The following is an 18,000-nucleotide window of genomic DNA, read 5'->3' as shown; positions in this document are numbered from 1 at the left end:
GAAGAAAAGCACTTATTTTCTACTGTGTAAAAGGAAATTGAAGTCCAGAATAGACTGCATTTGGGGAGAAAGTTGTAATTGTAGTATGATGTTAATTTAGCTGTAGAATAAAATATTTATGGCTTTCTGCAGTGTATAAACAACAACAGCAAAAATTGCTAACATTTTTACACATGCACTTGCACAAGACGAGATGACAAGAGGCATGGCTACAGCTAACTTTTATGGCAATCATCTGCTGGTTGTTTCAGTACTTTAGCAAGTCACACTTGCAAACGAGTAGCTGGAAGGAATTACAGTAGCAGATGCTGCTGTTTCTTTGCACTCTTTTGGGCTACTAACAAGCTAATGGATAATGTTGTCACCCTGATGCTGCTAATAAAATTATTTTGGATAAATTATTATTTTATACTATTAGATCGGTTTGAACACCTCACAATCTTTTAGTAGAGAGTTCCTGGAGGTTCACAGTATCTTATTGAAATGGTTGTCTTCCTTAGTCTGCTAATTACAGAGAAAAGAGATCTCATTAATTTATGGCCCAAGTCTTAAGGCAGTTAACCCAGTGTTTACATTTAAGCTGTATGTCTACAGGGCCAATATACGTATAGATATATATATGTACTTAATTGGATAATATTATTAGATTAATCCTCATTTTTGCAAAATGAAAATTTGCTTTTGCAGAGGCTGAATCTCTTACAAACCTGCTGAGATTCTCTGGCTGACTCCATTACATCAGGAAACCAGAGTTCCCCTTTGAATCCTATGTTCCCAATTGGGCCATACACATGCTGATTGACACAGGCTCAGGTTTGGTACTCCCCATAGGCTGCAAAAGTGATTTTTTTCTCTTGGAAGGAATACTTGATCTGAATATCTTGATGTTATTTGAAAGAGAGTCTCTTTTTTTACCGAACAGGGTTTTCTTTCACATATTTTAGACACTGTTGCTTCCATTGAATAGAAGACAAGATTATTATATTTTTGGTATGGAAAAAAAATAAAAATACAAGGGTATACAGAACTGAGTCCAGGAAAAGGCCACTCAACTGCCAGCAAACTCTAAATATAGATCCATAAAAAAAAAAAAAAATATTTGATTCACATGCCTGCTATCAGGAAATTTATTGCAAGCTATATTTTTTTGGCCTAAGTTCATTTAATTGGTCTTCATTGTCAGAGTGTCTGAAAACGTAGCAAAGTCTGAGAGGTGAGAAAGTTTGCAGTTTACAGGTGCATGCAAAGGCACAGACGTGTGACATTCTCAATCACATAGACCACAAAATATAAGTGTTCATCGTTATTGTTTTGTCATTGACCTATGACTAAGGACTTGAGTAAAGTTCAGATTAAAGATTTATCCCCAGACTCATCCTGTGCCAGGCTGTCCATGTCCTACCTCTTGCCTCATAGAATTGGCATGCCAAGTGCTCCATCCTGCTTTCATGGTGTTGCTTGTGAACTTTGTGAGTCCCCACTTGGCCCCACAGCCATGCTGACTGCTCTTGATGTACTGCCCTTCCTGTCAACCAGGACCCTAAGTCATGCAGTTGTTTTTAGGAACAAACTGAATTCAAGACCAGCTTTGCAATGGGTATTGTTTTATTTAGGAAATAGAGCAAGTTACAGTCTTGATGCTGTGCATTGATGAATAATCAACATATGGCAAAGCCAAAATCTAAAGAAAACCATCCCCAGCTCTACTGGCCCACCTTTTAATAGTGTTTTGGAGATGTTATGAGGCACCTTCTTACTGCTTATCTATGGAGTAATAAATGTCTATAATGCACTTGGAATTTTTTAATTATTTAAGCTATGAGTTTAAGCATAAAAGCTTTTCAGTAAGCACTAAAGCTTTTCAGTGAATCCTTTCATGGGGGACACATCCTTACTTAGCGTAGTATCTGACTATCTATTTCTCTACTCCCTTCCTTATTTTAGCTGCTTAACCTAATAATTAGTTTTAGGCAGCCATGGGATTGCTTTAAGCTGATACTGTCAAGTGTTGAAAACATTGGGCCGTTCTTCCTACCCTAGAAATACTTTAAGTACAGACGAGCATAACAGTATTGTTTTATTTAGTTTTCTGTGTAAAAGGAAATAAAAGGGAAGGAATTCTGAGCTGATATTCTTGGTAATTTTGTGTATGTGTTCTGTGCTAAGAAATGCTTTAAAATTTTATTATTTAAGACTTAAAAATTTTTGTAAAATATGTGGAAATTATCAGAAGCTTGTTTGAAGTTTAAATGTGAAGCCATGAATTAATAAAATATTTGTTGAAAACATTTGTTAAAAATAGTTTCAGAAAGCAGAGTACATGGCATTTGCTAAACTTCACAGAAAAAAAATAATCAACTACCAAAAAAGTTTAATCTGAGAATAAAACATTATAGGACTTATTAAAATTTGTAGGACTAATACAGAGAGGTTATATGGAATGTACTCAGACATTTCATTTTTTTCAACTGGTGCAGACCTGTAACATTGAAACTATTTTTTTTCAGATTGTGAGCAACTTCTGCGAGAGTCTCTCATTTAAATTCAATCCCTTCAGATAAACAAACCCATATCTGCATATCAGTATTTACTTTGAAAACTCTTGCTTTTTACTCAAACATCTTTCAGCATTCCTCCCCTACAACGCTTAACTCAGCAGTTTGCAATCATTTGCAATTGAAGAGATATAATGGAATAGAGGTACCTGAGCTGATTTCGAACTGCTCAGCTGTGGTACATCAGCAGTGTGAGCAGGACTGCACACTGAGCTTGGCAGGACTGCAGAGTTCAGCTGGGAAGTAAAACAAACACCTATGCCGTCAGTTTGTGTTGAGCTGCAGCTTTACCTTCTTAAGCAACATCAGTATTTGAACTCGCTAATTTAAAGCAAACAAAATAAGCCCATAGTGGGCTGCACTATAACCTCTTTGATGCTGAAAGGCAACTAAAGCAACTTTTTATTTTGCAGGAACAGTAGATGTAATGAGTCAGCGGTGGCAGCGTGCTCTGAATTCCCCTTGAAAAGAGTGTTATCCTATAAGATGCATTTTTGGGAATGGGCCTATTCCATTTGAACATTTTTCTTATTTGACTGAGCTGTGAAATTGTATAATTTCATATGAAAACTTGCCGAGGGGAGAGTTGGGGGAGGAGGCAGAAAGGGAATAAGGGTGTGTCAGCCATCCAGGAGGCCTGTGTGAGAATCTGCTGAACATGCTAGTGTGAGAAGTTTTGTAGGTATAGGGTGTTCGTGCCTGTTTATTCAAACTACGTAACAGCCCACATATTCTTAATCTTTAATTCTGTTTGCACCATATATTTTACTTTGAAATACAATAGAGTGGGGAAGGATCATAGGTCCAGTAAACACCCTTAGAGAATGGTGTCTACTTGACTGAGCTGATTCCCTTGCTGTCTGAGATGAGCTTTTATTTCAGGAACCTTTACCGTTTAACTCCAGAAGTCACTGCAAGTAGGTTACAGTCATGCAAGAGGAAGGACACTTGGAAAACGAGTAGCTGGCGAGACTCAGAAAATGGAAATAGGGCAGTTCATTAAATTAAGTATATCATGGGAGAGGCTCATTTTAAAGTTTGTGAAGAGGGGGAAAGAAGATTGGATTTGCAATGGGAATGCTCTATTGCAGTCAAACCCAGTTATTTTCTCTCAGGTGTAGGAGGAACTGGGGATCCCTCAGTCCAACTGAGAGACTTCAGTTCAGGAATGGTGTGATAAAGACTATGGTTGTACAAAAAGAGGACATGTTAGTGACCTCTAGAATAGGTTTTAAAATATATGTAGCCTCTTTAAAGGTCTTCAGGATATTTGAAACAGTTCTTAGCTCCATTGTTCGGGAGATATTAAGTCAGGGCATAAATGCAAGTTCAGAGTCTTGCATCTCTGTGTAGGGCTGCGAGGACACAGATATCCACGTCTGAAGTACTGGGAAGCACTGTACTGTTGGGCTGGGTTTATGTGGAAATCAGGCAGATCCTGTTCTGTTTCTCATGTTCTTCTTGTGTAGAGGCAAGAGCAGTGCATCAGAACAACAAAACTAACTCTTCTTCCCCATGACAGTGGGCTGACTAACAGAATGAAAAATTGTAACTATCTCTGGAAAGGGACAAAGAAGGATTTTCATTACATTTGTTAAACTAATCACTTGATCTCAAGTTCAGGCAAGTATATTTTCTTTGATTGCTTTCACTTTCTTTAGTTCAGTACATTTCTAAACTTTGATGTATGTTTCCTAATGTGTCTCCCATGACAAACAAGCAAGACCAAGTCCCTGTACACAGAAACCTGAATCTTGTTTACCTCTTTTTAACACTTTGTTAAGCAGGGTGTGCCGGGTTTGTCTGGGATAGAGTTAATTTTCTCCACAGTGGCTAGTATGGGGCTCTGTTTTGGATTTGTGCTGAACACAGTATTAATAATGTAGAGACATTTTTACTATTGCTGAGCAGAGCCAAGGCCTTTTCTGCTTTCCATACTACCATGCTGGTGAGGAGGCTGGGGCTGCGTGGGGAACAGGAGGAAACACGTCCAGGACAGGTGCCCCCAGCTGACTAAAGGGATATTCCGTACCATATGACATCATGGTCAGTATATAAAGTGGGAGGAAGAAGGACGAAAGGGGGGACATTTGGAGTTTGTCTTCCAAAGTAATGGTTACACATGATGGGGCTCTGCTCTCCTGGAGATGGCGGAACACCTACCTGCCCATGGGCAGCAGTGAATTAGTTCCCTATTTTGCTCTGCTTTGTATGAGGTTTTTGCTTCTGCTAAACTGCTTTTGTCTCGACCCACTAGTTTTCCAGCTTTTACCCTGATCCCACTGGGTGAAGGGTGAGTGAGTGGCTATGTGATACTTGGTCATTGAGCTTGTTTTTTACTACTGCAGGCAGCCAAAATGCCTTCAGAAGCCAATGAAACATTACCTCACAATTTTACTTATTGATCTCATGAGTTTTTTCTCCTAGGAGCCTAATGCAGTTTAAGATAAAATATTGTTTTTCTTTTCGCATAACAGCCAGTATACCATTGTTTTGCTCCACTTGGCATAAGACAAAGATCTGTTTTCTCTGGTGTTTGTGGTTGATGTATCTCCTGTTTTTCTTAATTTTCATTCTTATAGATTTTACTCAGCTTGACTTCTAGCACTCCTCACTTGAATTTGCCTGTCTCCAGAATGCTAATCAATCCCTATTCAATTTATTTTTCTCCTCCCTGTTTACCCTCTACATTAATCTGGAGGTGAATATCTATCTAGCTTGGTCTGTAATCTTTTCCTGGCAAAAACATTACCCTTTCTTTTTTTTAGTTTAAATCAGAAGTATTGAAAAAACTTAAACATGCTGTTATATTTTGCATCATTTGCATGATATGGAATGTAGCCTTATTAAATACAGTATTAGCATCTAAGAGCAGGTAGTGCCCTAATGTACACACACACATGTATGTTCTTACTGTATTAATATTTTGTAAGGGTTAGCTCATTTTATGTTCATGCTTCTATGAAATCCCCAGTAGACATGCAACAGCCACTAAGGATGATTCAGACTCAAGAAATCGAGTCAGATTATTGCTGAAGTCTTAATTTTGAAAATATCAAAATGCACAGTAGAAAATACATGTCTGTTCTGGCTCTAGGAGTTATTTCTTAATGAAAAAAACCCTTACCCGTCTGGCCAAGAAAATAAAGCACCATAAGGTTTTCCTCTGCAGCTACCTTGTATTTTGAAACAAGATGTGATAAAGAAAGTGTCTTCCTCTGGAATGCTGCCGTTTGTTCCACAAAGGTAGGTAGGATTGCTTACCATGTCCCTGATGAGTGCAAGAAAGAACTTGTCTTTGGTTCCACTTCCAAAATTTTGCAGATGGGTCTGTATGAAGCTGAAAGCTGTTGGTGCTATACAAAGAAACTATGTGTGAGACAGAACATTTCACTCAAATGTTAACAGTCTGTGATTATTTGTTGTGATTATGCTGTTGTAAACCTTGTTTTTTTGGTGCTTTGGTTTTGTGTGGGGTTTTTTTATGTACAGCTCTGAACCTGGAAGCATAGTACATAGTGTGCTGGGGCAAGAGCTGTAAGATGACTGCAGTTAGTGCATTTCTTCTGCTGAAAGAATTTGCTACAAATTTCTTTAAAAATATCACCTGTATTTGAGCTGTACTGTCAACACAAATAAATGTGTTAGGAAGGTTTTGGTTTTTAATGGTTTTCTCAAGCCAAGTTCAGCGAGAGATGTCTAATTTGGCAACAGTCCCTGCAGAACTTCTCCACAACCTGCAGGTTTCCCCCAAAATCCTCAAAAACAGTGTAGTTTGCCAAGCAAAGCTGACTCCAAGAGAATACAATAAATTTACAGCTGTGTAGTACTTTCACTTCCCTCCTTGCTTCTTTTCTGTGACATTTAAAATTGATATTGGGCATTTTTTTCACATATGACTAGTAGATTCAAGAAATCACAGTATGGCTGTTGTCCCTCCATCTTAGTCTTCTGATTCCAAATATGTTTAGCTTGAGAATGAGTATGAGAGTCAAAACCCAATATATTTATGACAAAAAAAAAAATCCATTGACTTTAGTAGTGTTTCTCATGCAATAGATTGAAATTATCAAAACCTGAGAGATTAGCCAGTGTGCAGTTACGTAATTCTAAGTGCCACACACATGTTTAATGGACCCCTTGGTATATTGCATAAGGGGAATCCATGACTATAAAAGGATAAAGTGGCTCTCACTAAGAGATTCTGTTGCCTGAGTGGCTGCAACTGAGTCCTGTAAATGTCTGTAAATATGATTCTTTCCTAGCCTGAGATTTTTTGCTTTGAATTACATAGCAAGTTTTGCTTACCTCAGTGTGAATATAAATATGTACCCTAGCTGTCAGCAGTTCCTGCCCAAAATTTAATGTATTTCAAAGGAATTTTATTGTTTAGCTTCTACATTTTTTAATGGTCCTTATGTTGTAGTTAGTTTTGACAAATTTCTTTGTATTCACATTCAAAAACCCTTGAAACTGGTGTATGAAGGTTCAGTCATTTACAGAGGAATGAACAGCAACATCCTCAGCATGTCAGTGTTGAAGATTATGTTTGGTTTCCTATTACAGGGCTATGAATCATGTTTCATAATTTGGATTTTAATTCTCTCCAATAGGAATAGGATGAAGGGAGGTGGGTGGTTTTGAAAAGATGTGTATATGCTTAATTTCATACAACTCAAGGTCTGTAATTTGAAACACTTTGAGAAGAAGAATTTGAAATTATTATGATTCCATTCTTTATTCCTATTTTCTATAACAATTTTGATATAAAAAGTGATTAGATTGTCTCAGCCTCTGTGAAATATTCTAAGTGAAGATACACCAGCTGTATTCTCTTAGGGCTGATAATTTTCTTTGAATAAAGGGCATGTCACACAGTGCTTGGATATGACTTGTCATTCATATATGCCACATGCCCCTCACAAACAATTATGAAGAATTGTGTCTTCTTTAGAACTGTAATACACCAGGGCTTAGGGAAAAAAGATATTTCTTTTCTTGAAGTTCACAATGAATATGTGAGAGCTGTGAAGAATTCCTTATTGCTCCAGGCAGGTAGCTTAAATGTCAGATGATAGAAAGTTATAGGAAATCAGACTATTTTCTGTTATATCTCTTCTTACTCTGGAAGATCATATCAGTAAAGAGAAGATAAGATGGGGATTGTATTAGACAAATCAAATTATTCTAAATTTACTTCAAGACCTGATTAACACTGTGTTCCGTTCCAAACCAATTGTTCTCAAAATGGGAGTTTAAGTAACCTGGTGGCTGGTGTCAGTGCCTGCAATATATATATGTCTACCCTGCTCTGATAAGGCATATGCAGTGGTGAGGAGTCTCTATGTTGCTGTTTTGTTCCTTTGGTCACCATAAGTAGGCATCCATCCTTGTGTTCTTAAAGCTAACCCTGAGAAAGCACTGAGTGTGAATACGTTGCTTATTCAAGATTAGCTACTGTTTGCAAACTCTTTGCATCCTTTCATGGAAGAGATTTCTATTGATCTAATAGAAATGTTGGATCAGCTTCCCTGCTGCTACTAAGCGGTACTACATTTCCACACATTATTTCTCATTCATGACATTATTCAATTTAACCACCTACCATGAATGGACATTCATACCATTCCCTTGAGCTGCAGCCATGCACCTCTCACATCAGCAACCTGAAAGTACACATTTCTTCCACATTCCTAAATTTACTGTGGAAGCCTAGTGTCATGGTTTAACCCCTACCAGCAACTGAGCCCCATACAGCTACTTGCTCACTTCTGCCCCAGTGGCATGGGGGAAGAGAATTAGAAGGGTAAAAGTGAGAAAATTTGTGGTTTGAGATAAAACTACTTTAGTTTAATAACTGGAATGAAATGAAATGAAATGGCATGACATGCAATGAAATTTAAAGTAATAATAGCAATAGCAGTAATAATAATAATAATAATAATAATAATAATAATAGTTGTTGTTAATATTATTGTTATTATTATCTAAAAGGAAAATAACAAAGGGAGAAACGTAAAACTCAAGAAAGACAAGTGATCCAAATGAAAACAATTGCTCACCCCCAATTGACTGATACCAAACCAATGCCTGAGCAGTGGCTTCTCTGCCAACTTCCCCACAGCTTTATATGCTGACCATGATGCCATGTAGAATGGAATATCCCTGTGATCATTTGGGGTCAGCTGTCTCAGCTATGTCCCCTCTCAACATGCCATACACCCACACACTAATCTCTAGTGAGGTGGTGTGAGGAGCAGAAAAGGCCTTAAAACTGTAGGTCCTGCTCAGCCATAATGAATACATCCATGTGTTACCAACACTGCTGTCAGTACAAATCCAAAACACAGCACCATACCAGCAACTGCAAAGAAAATTAACTCTATCCCAGCCAAAACCAGCACACTTAGTAATCCCCAGGTAATGTTATTTGTGGTTTTCGTCAAAAATATTGGAATTACCTGGGATTCACTACATTTGCCTGCTGTTATCAGCCTTGCCCCTGGCCAGGTGTATGTCTGTTGCCCATCTTGCCCAGTTGTCACAAATTCCCCATGTTCAACTCATTTGCCATTCAGATTGCCATTCAGATAGAGGCAATGTTGTCTACAGATCATTTGTAAGGATGCTTTGAGTGAAGCAATGTTGTCTAGAACTCATTTGTAAAGATGATAAAAACACATGCATTTATGAGTTGGAGTTAGCCCTTTATTAAGACGAAAAGAGTGTGATACTGTATTAGAATCTATTTTCTGGTTCTATGTCTAAGGTTAGTGTTTAATTGAGAAAACAAATCTATAGCTGAAGGATTTCAGCACACAGAATGATTGAAAAGCCATTGCACTGACATTGTGTAGATGAGAAGTATACTTAATTTACTGGGAGTTATTCCTTACAAGGGAGCTGAATATGTGCTTCCAGTCAACTTCAAAAAGAAGCTGTTCTTAGAATGAGAGTTATATGACAGTAGTATGACTATTTAGTCATATCTTCAAATAATCTTGACCTAAATAAATTCCACAGAGATTTTGTCACTCAGTTACAGGCAGTATTTTAATGGAAACTGATTATTTCTGACAGTGAGAGTTGTAACTTAAAAGCAAGTTTTAAGCAACTTATAAGCAAGCTGCCAAACCTGTTTCAAAAGATTTTTAGTCAATGACATAATTTTCTTTGTTTTATTTTTAAAATCAAAAGCAAGAAAACAACATCTAAAATTGAGAAGAATGTGTAGAATCCTGTTGTATTTCTGAGTATCTGAAAGCACAGGAAATTCTGTTGGTATCATTATGCTGTGTAAAACATTTTTAGTTTAGTAACTCATTTAATTACTCTTCTAATACATCAGTGCATTCTTCATTAAGGCTTGTATCTATGCCCTGGATAATGTTTGTGGGAATAAGTAGTATGTTTTAGCACATGAAAATTATTAAATTGGGGAGCATTGGTTAGTGGGGGGCATGGGGATGATGGTGAGAAGTCATATTTCAGTCATATAATCCTTTCTTCTGATCTGAAACAGAAGTGACAGGTTAACACTATGATAGGTCCAAGTTTACTTCAATATTATCAGGTAATTTCACAGGAAAGTGTTTTTGACATTAATGGAATAAATACTCCCTGAGTTTGTATCCAAGGAGATTTCAGTTTGTCTTTGACTATAAATATTAATAACTACAGAAAATCAGTAGCTGGCAGTTTTCCTTGGATGTTGTAGCAGTATTATTTTGAATTACGCCATATATTAATTTGTGTTTGGCCAGGGCTGATGTTATTCCATTCATTCAGCAGTCCAGGGGAAGACAGATGGTCTGACTCGCTGTTCACAGCCAAAGGAACAGAGAGTTTAAAAAAAATTATTATTTTTTTATGATGTTTATCCATTGTTTATGATCATGTCCTAGTCTGTGAAAATAAGATGACACTTAGGTAGGATCTTAGGTTAAAATTAATTTTTCAGTTTAAAAATTGCTTTTAAATTTCCTCTGAGAAGTTCAGATTGCCATGTTGTTCTATCAGTCACAGGAGGTGTTTTCCAATGGACATCCTGAGTAGTTGGAAATATTTTAATATTAGTCTCTTGGCTTTGATCCAACCAAGATGATGTAAAAGCAGATAGAAGAGAGATGCAAAGAAAGAAGGAAACCATTTGGCTTCGTCTCAGGCTGTTAAATATCTGGCTTCATGCCAAGTATCTTCTTAATTTCAGATGGGCTAATATACTTCATCTTCACTAGAAGAGTGAGAAGGAGAAAGGCAAAATTAGGGTAACATTATCTCCTTTTTGTTTCTTTTTTCAACAGAACTATTTTTAACCAAGCTGAAGTTAAAAATAACAATAAAGAAGTTTTTTAACCCTTCGTCAATACTTAAAAGGACATTGATTGGCAATTTGCCAGAGAAATCTCGGGTCCTCTGATACCTCAACTAACATGGCCTAGCAAGCAGTGACTTCTAGGATGTTCAGAACCTGCATTGTTTGTTTGTCTGCCTCTTACTTTTTGCTGTGGAGGCCAGAAAGCACAAGCAGCACCGTGTATATCATACTGCAGCAGTCTGAAACAGCCCAGTTTGACTTGGAGGCTCTCATGCAAATTCTTCCATTATACTTGTGAGGGAGTGTGGGTTTGCATTGCAAAAATTACAACCTTCGAGATACTAGTTTAGGGCTTGAATAAATTCAAATTCTTTAAACACTACTTGTTCATAACTGTGAAATTTTGCTTTGCACCCAAACCACACAGAACTGTGAGTTGTGTATGATTAGATTGCAGCAATAGGAAGTATGAATCATTTGCTCCAGTTTTACGAGTCTTTGAAGATTATAGATATGAGGTTATGATGTGTTTTATATAGTTTCCAGGTCAGTTCCAAACTGTCCATGTGAAAGGTGTGGCTTGAGATCAGTCTAACTTTTCTTAAACACAAAGATCTGCATCAGTTCTAGCTACCTTTAAGCACACAGTGTGATACCTACAGAAGGAATCCAGACAGAGCTATGAAGAAGATCCCATTCAAGGGTACAAATTTTCCTTGGAAGCACTTGTCTCATTCCATTGACTGGGACCAAGTGCCTTAGTGTCACCGGATAGCTGGGATGATGCACATAGTTGCAATTTATTTTCAATCAGCTCATTAACAGGAAGTGTCATTTGTCAATAACCATTAAATGCATAAAATTGCTGCTGAGCCATTGCTGTGTTATCGATGATCTTACCCTATGGGTCAGTGAAGTATCTGTGCATGCTGTGACCTATGCCCTTGGCATAGGAAGACTTTGCTTTGTTTATCAGAATTTGTGAATCTTCGCTGTAGATTTTCCTACTACCTTGCATCACTACTGACCTCTGAAAGCTAAATAGACACCAGGGCTATTTCTGTTCATGCATAACTAATCACTTGTAAGAATAAAAGAAAACATCTTGAGCTAAATAGGGAAAACTTTTTGGAGAGTATCCAAATATGACATTATTTGGAGGGGCTTTAAATTTAAATTTATCTGCATTTCATGTCTGAACAGGAAACAAAGCAAAACATGAGACCCTTCCCAGTGTTTTCTTCCCCGGTCAATTACATGGATACAAGCAATTTTTCTGTTTTCATTTCCAAAATCATACAATCTCTGTGTAGGTTTTGACAACTCTAACTCAGTTTAGTAAATGCTTCTTGTGTCTGAAAATATATTCAGTACCAAGAGTGGTGAGAGAAGAGTTCATTGCAGAGATTAATTCCAGAAAGAGACTACAAAGGTGGTTATTAAATATTTTTATGATTACTGGAAATGTATTTTGAAAACTTTATCAACTTTAACCATTTGATTTTTACTTTATCTGCAAATGCAGATGGCCATTTGAGCAGTTAAACAGAGCAATTTTTTGAGAATTGTAATTTTGCAAACTTGTTAAATATGAGAATCTCTTTTTCAGGGCTGGCTGCAGCTGCAGTGAAAAATTGCAGAATTGTATGCCAGTCATGATGGGGTGCTGATGGGAGACTGAATTCTTTCATCTTCCCAGTCCCCATTCAGAGCAATATGGTATATTTCTTTTATCTTTCATTTATGACAGTGCCACTTCCACGTATTTTATTTTCAATTAGAAAATGATTTAGGGTCCACTGCTGTTAGGAAAAGACTTCCATTACCTTGGTGTGGGGAGCCTTAGTTCATGTCATTGAGGACTATCATACCCTGAGTTATGTCAACATAATTTGTTCCATAGAGGTCAAATGGAGGAATGTCATACTCTAGGGATGAAACACGGTCTGGTGTACCAGCACAAAGCACATGCATGATAACATCATGCAGTGAAGCACTGCTGTGGCTATGAACTTGGTATAAGAACTCTATAGACTAGGATACAGAAGTATACGGATTAGCAGATATTCTGTGCTTATAGTTTGCATAGGAATTACAACTTAATAGAACTAAAAAAAAAATGCTTTTAGCATGGAGTTATGTATGGTGGATACTATTTGGAACTGTTTTTCATTTATATGCTACCTATCAGAGCATTTTTTTCTGGCTGTATTTTAGCATACTGCTAGAGCTTGTGTAATATGTATAATATTAGAGGGGGAAGTGCTTTTAAGAAAAGGATAAAGCTAGCTACAAATTTTTAGTGCTTCTGAATACTCTGTTCATTCTAGAGTTGGAACACAAAATGTCCCTTCTGCTTTGATCAAGGATGTCATGTTTTTTCTCTATATATTTTTTCTCTCTTTTGTTTTTTGGGGTTTTTTTTTGTATGTAGTTACCTTCAGAGTGGTAAAGACAGTAGGGTGGTAAAGACAGTTGGCAATCATCAAAGAAATAATGAAGCATTTCCTTTAGAGGCTGTAGAGCTGTTCAGAAAATCACTTCAAAGCTAAGAATAGCACAGAGAATTTAAATTACAGTGCAGTGTTGAATTTTTGCGCTACCTCTACAGTGTGAAGCTTATTTTTTCCTTGGTTTGAGAAGATCCCACAATTATTTGAATCTATAGGCTGGTGGAAAGCAGTTACTGAAGTATGAACTGAAGAAGATGTTATTTGGGGACAAGGAAGAATAAAGGCCTCAGGAATCAGAAAAGACAATGTTTCTCTCTCATTATTTTGGGTCACTGAAGATTACATTTGAAAAGGATAATCTCAGATAGGTATTTCTAGGCTCACATATGGAGAAGTAGGACAAGAGATTATTTAACGGCTCAACACGAAATTTGTTGGTTAGGGTAGCTGGTGCCAAATACTCAGTGTACTTGGCAATAAATTGCTTTTTATCTAGCTTAATCTCTTTGCTAAAAACTATTGTAACTAATGCATACTCAAAAAAAAAAAAAAAAGGAACATTCCTTCTTGGATTAAGGCATGAAAATTGATTAAAAATAGCATCTTTTCCCAGACTCTGGACTCCAGAAAACAGGTAGCCAGAGGAGAGTGCTACCTGCAAATGCCAGTTCTTTTCCCAATGTCAGAAAGTTCCCCAGGACCTTGTAAGGCACTGTTGTTTCAGTAAATGGAAATTCAGCTAACATGCCAGTTCATTTCAGTAATAATCCCTTTCCTGTAGGCAAAACAACAGTGTTAAAAAAGATACGTTTTAGGAAGAAACGGATTTTAAGATTTAAGAATTAATATGTCATTGGCTCAATGAGGGGCATTTTAAGAAAAGTCATTTGTCATCTCAAATGGCATTGATGTTGCCTCTGGAAATGTTTTGTAATAAGACTGTAGTTAGTGTAATTCCCAGGTTTGTGCCAACATATCATAAAAGACAACAGCCTTTGAATCTGACATAATAGACTCATGTGGTTTTAATATGTTTTATGTTCAAAAGTCCATTAGAGTTAACCAAAATACTCTACAACTCAGTGACTGCATAATAGAAGTTAATTTCTCTTTTATATTTTGACATGTACACAGTTAGGTAAAAGATGTGATGCTGTGCAAACCAGCCTAACATGGAATAAGGAGCCAGTAACTGGATCTGTCCCAAGCATGCCTGAAATCAAGTGTAAGTTCTTTCTCATGGTGAGCAAAAAATCTTAACTTTTTCTATACAGTCTTCCTGAAATGGTGGAAATTGGTATGCAATAAAAAGACAAAACCTAAAATAAAGTTAGTAGCTCATTAGGCTCATGAGCATCCCTACTTCCAGCAGCTGGTATATTTTTAACAGAAAAGAATTTCAGTGGGATATTTCTTTCCTTGATGTTTTTGGCCTGGCAAAGAGGTAAATTGTTTAGTGGCTCACTCATATAAATGAAGTGTGAGGTCATATTCTGTCACCCTTAAAGTCAATACCTAGCCTGGTAGGCATTTATTGGGTTTCTGAAGATGATTATGGTATGCTCTACAACACCAACACTGCCTGTTTTCAAAGCAGCAAATTAAATTAATAATTTATTATATATGTGTAAAACATCATTCACTACAAGCAAGGTCTGTCCAAGAAGGCAGCACTTCAGGAACTCAGATATTTTAAATAAATATGATATGTGAAAGTTCCTGCATCTGTAGTTTTAAAAAAGCAGCTTTTGAAGCAGTTTAAGTAGAGTCATAGTTGCATAGAAGATTCAGGAAAAAGTTTTATAATTTGCAAGTCTTAAATGCCTGGAAAATGTATTTGGAGCTTACAGACATCTCCATGATGAATACTCAAGCTGAAAGGAGATTTTCATCTCCCTATGGCACGCACAGATGCAGCTGTGATTCTCACTGAATATTTGTTGTGCTGCTTTCATTTTGTTTGGAAGGGTGTGTATGGGTAGCAAAACAATGTTCCAAAATTAAAAGCTCAGAAGACCTTAAGCTGACCTCTTAAGTCCACATAATAACAAAACAACATTGAAAGCCTGCCCTCACAAACTCAGAAAACACAGTGCCAAATAATCTTGTACAGTATAGGGAAGCCAAAATATTGAACCTTATTTTAGCTCTGCTCTGACAGATGCACTGAAGCCTTAGGCTCAGAAGCTGCATGTGCTTTTCTGCTCATGGGTAACATTCAGCTCAAGCTTGTAAAAAAAAAAAAAAATTTGCATGTCCACAAGTGGAGCTCCCCTTGCTGCAGGGCTGCTGGATGCTGAGGACATGGGAGTGCAGACTCTTGTACAGCTGGGGCAGGAGGTGCAGAGTGCATTGCCCTTTGAGGTTTCTCTTTTCTCTCTTTGGAAAGGATGGCAGGAACTCTATACAGTGGAGTAGTAATGGAGGAGAACTGCCAGTCCAAGAAAGACCTGTCCTTTGCTGGTGAAGGCTGACAGCAAGTGCTTCTCTGGAATTTGTTGTCTACAACAAATCAGGGTGGAACCCAATCACTCAAAGTGAGCAGGTCTACATGAGTTGTGTTATTGCAAGATTATATGCAGTGAAGCAGAAATCAGGAACCTACATTAGACCAAGAACAAAGATCTGTGAGGGTTTGTTTCCAGTTCCCTTCAGACAAAGGTCCTTCTTAATTCAACCCTGTGTCTAGGCATCATGGTACAGAGCTATGATGTTTAAGGCTACTCTGAGCACAAATTCTATCTGTAACAGATAGAAATTTTGATTTGGGATTGAGATAATTTTGGTGGGTGGCTGTGGCCATTTCCTGAACTGTGGAGTATGTCCTGAGGAATGGCTCTAATTAACTAAATTCACTCTCATATCTCTCAGATGGAGAGACAAGTTAAGTGCTGCTGGACCATATTGTCTGCAGAGAACTTCATTCTTCACTGGTTTGCTTTGAGGATACTTGAACTTACAACGAGGCATTATAAAAAAATGTTAACTGCAAAGTATGTTTATACTGACATAAATGTGTCTGTTAGGTCTGTAATGAGGGAAATATTCCTACTCAAAAGAGCTCTTATGTTAGGAAGTTTGTGGTCTGACAATGTACAGCCTGTATGAGGATAAAAGTACAATGGAAATGTACTCTGTAAGTTATGCAGCATGCATAATGCTTTTATTGTACAATATTACATTTTTCTGCCTGTAATAAAATGGCTGGCTAAAAGAAGTTTAGTCAGCAAAGTGCTGCAAATGAACTGTTTATTCTTTTGCCTTGTCAGTCCAAGTATAACTTTTTACTTTACACTTTGTTTGCTGTTTACTTAGTTGAAGTCTTTTTCAGTTTGGAGTAAAGAGTAAGGTTTTGATCTTACTTTGAAATGGAGAAAATAATATAAAAACTCAGAACCTTCAAAGTAATGAAATGGGGATGCTTAAGTTAAAAAATTCATACATGTGTAGAATCAGACATCAGAAATCTATTTAGAGTTTCTTGTTGGCATTAAAAATTTTCACAATGGCAGATGACAAATCTGGTACGAAGGACTCCAGTATATCTTCTATATTATTAAATTGAAATACTGCAATTACTTCAGGATACCTCGGTACTTGAAGTTGGTCAAGAATTTTGTGGGAGAGAGTAAGACAAAGGTCTACATTCCTTTCAGAGTGCAGATGGATGTCTGGTAATGTCTGGTGGGATTTTTATCCAGAGACACTTGCAGTCATCACCCTTGTCAGGATTTTTTTTTAATCTGAGTAGCAGGAACTTTGATTAGCAGTGTGTACAGTTACTAACAACATTATGATGGCAGAACTAGGTGCTGTCAGTATTATCTCTTATAATATAGATATTTCTTAAGCTGTGGGTGGAGCAGGTTGTGTGTGATTGGAAAAAGATGAGAAGGTCTGAAAGGGGGGTGGATTTTTTTTTTTTAATTGAGGCAGATCTTCTGTGCTGTCTCCATGCTTGTTTTCCCTATGTTTTTTAGGCACAGCCTTGTCCAGGCAGCAGGATCATTTGTACCATGAAGACCTGAAAAGGCTTGGCATTATTACAGTGTTTTATGCATGCAGAAGTCACTGCCAGTTTGTCTGGGTATAATACAGAGCCTGTCAAAGATGACCTTAGATAAGGTGAACTGATAAGAAGCTGAGAGTTCACCTGTGTTCATCCACATCTGAAATTCCAGGAACGTTATATCAGGATTACAAGCTTCAGATTGTGCTGCACCTTGCTTTAGAGGGCAGAAACTATAGGAAATGTTGCAGAATTTGATAAGAATGTGAAATGATACATTGAGCTCAGATGGTGTACAGCTTTATCTTTTCATATTCTTGTGAAACGGTAACTTGCAATGCTAGGAGATTTCAGGCCTAGGGCATTACATAAAATACTTGACAATGAATGTTAATACTTGTCTTTTCTGTTCTGGTCAGTTGTCCTTAAAGTAACTCCTGCAGACTCCATCTGGCCATCCTTATGTGACATTGAAAAAGTCAGCATTATAAACTTCATCTGACTGTTAATTTATTATGGTGGGTTTTTTTCCTGTCCAGACAGACGGAATAGTAAGAAACTTCCCTTTGCTCCCAAGAAACAAGAAAAATGATGATATCATGTTCAAGTGCTTTCCTATACTCCATTTATTCTGCTTTGCAATGATGTTATGGAGGGAAGGGTAAG

This window comes from Manacus vitellinus, unplaced genomic scaffold (genome assembly GCF_001715985.3).
Source record: "Manacus vitellinus isolate BGI_N305 unplaced genomic scaffold, ASM171598v3 scaffold_36_pilon, whole genome shotgun sequence".
Lineage (NCBI taxonomy): Eukaryota > Metazoa > Chordata > Aves > Passeriformes > Pipridae > Manacus > Manacus vitellinus.
This window is presented reverse-complemented; position numbering follows the sequence as displayed.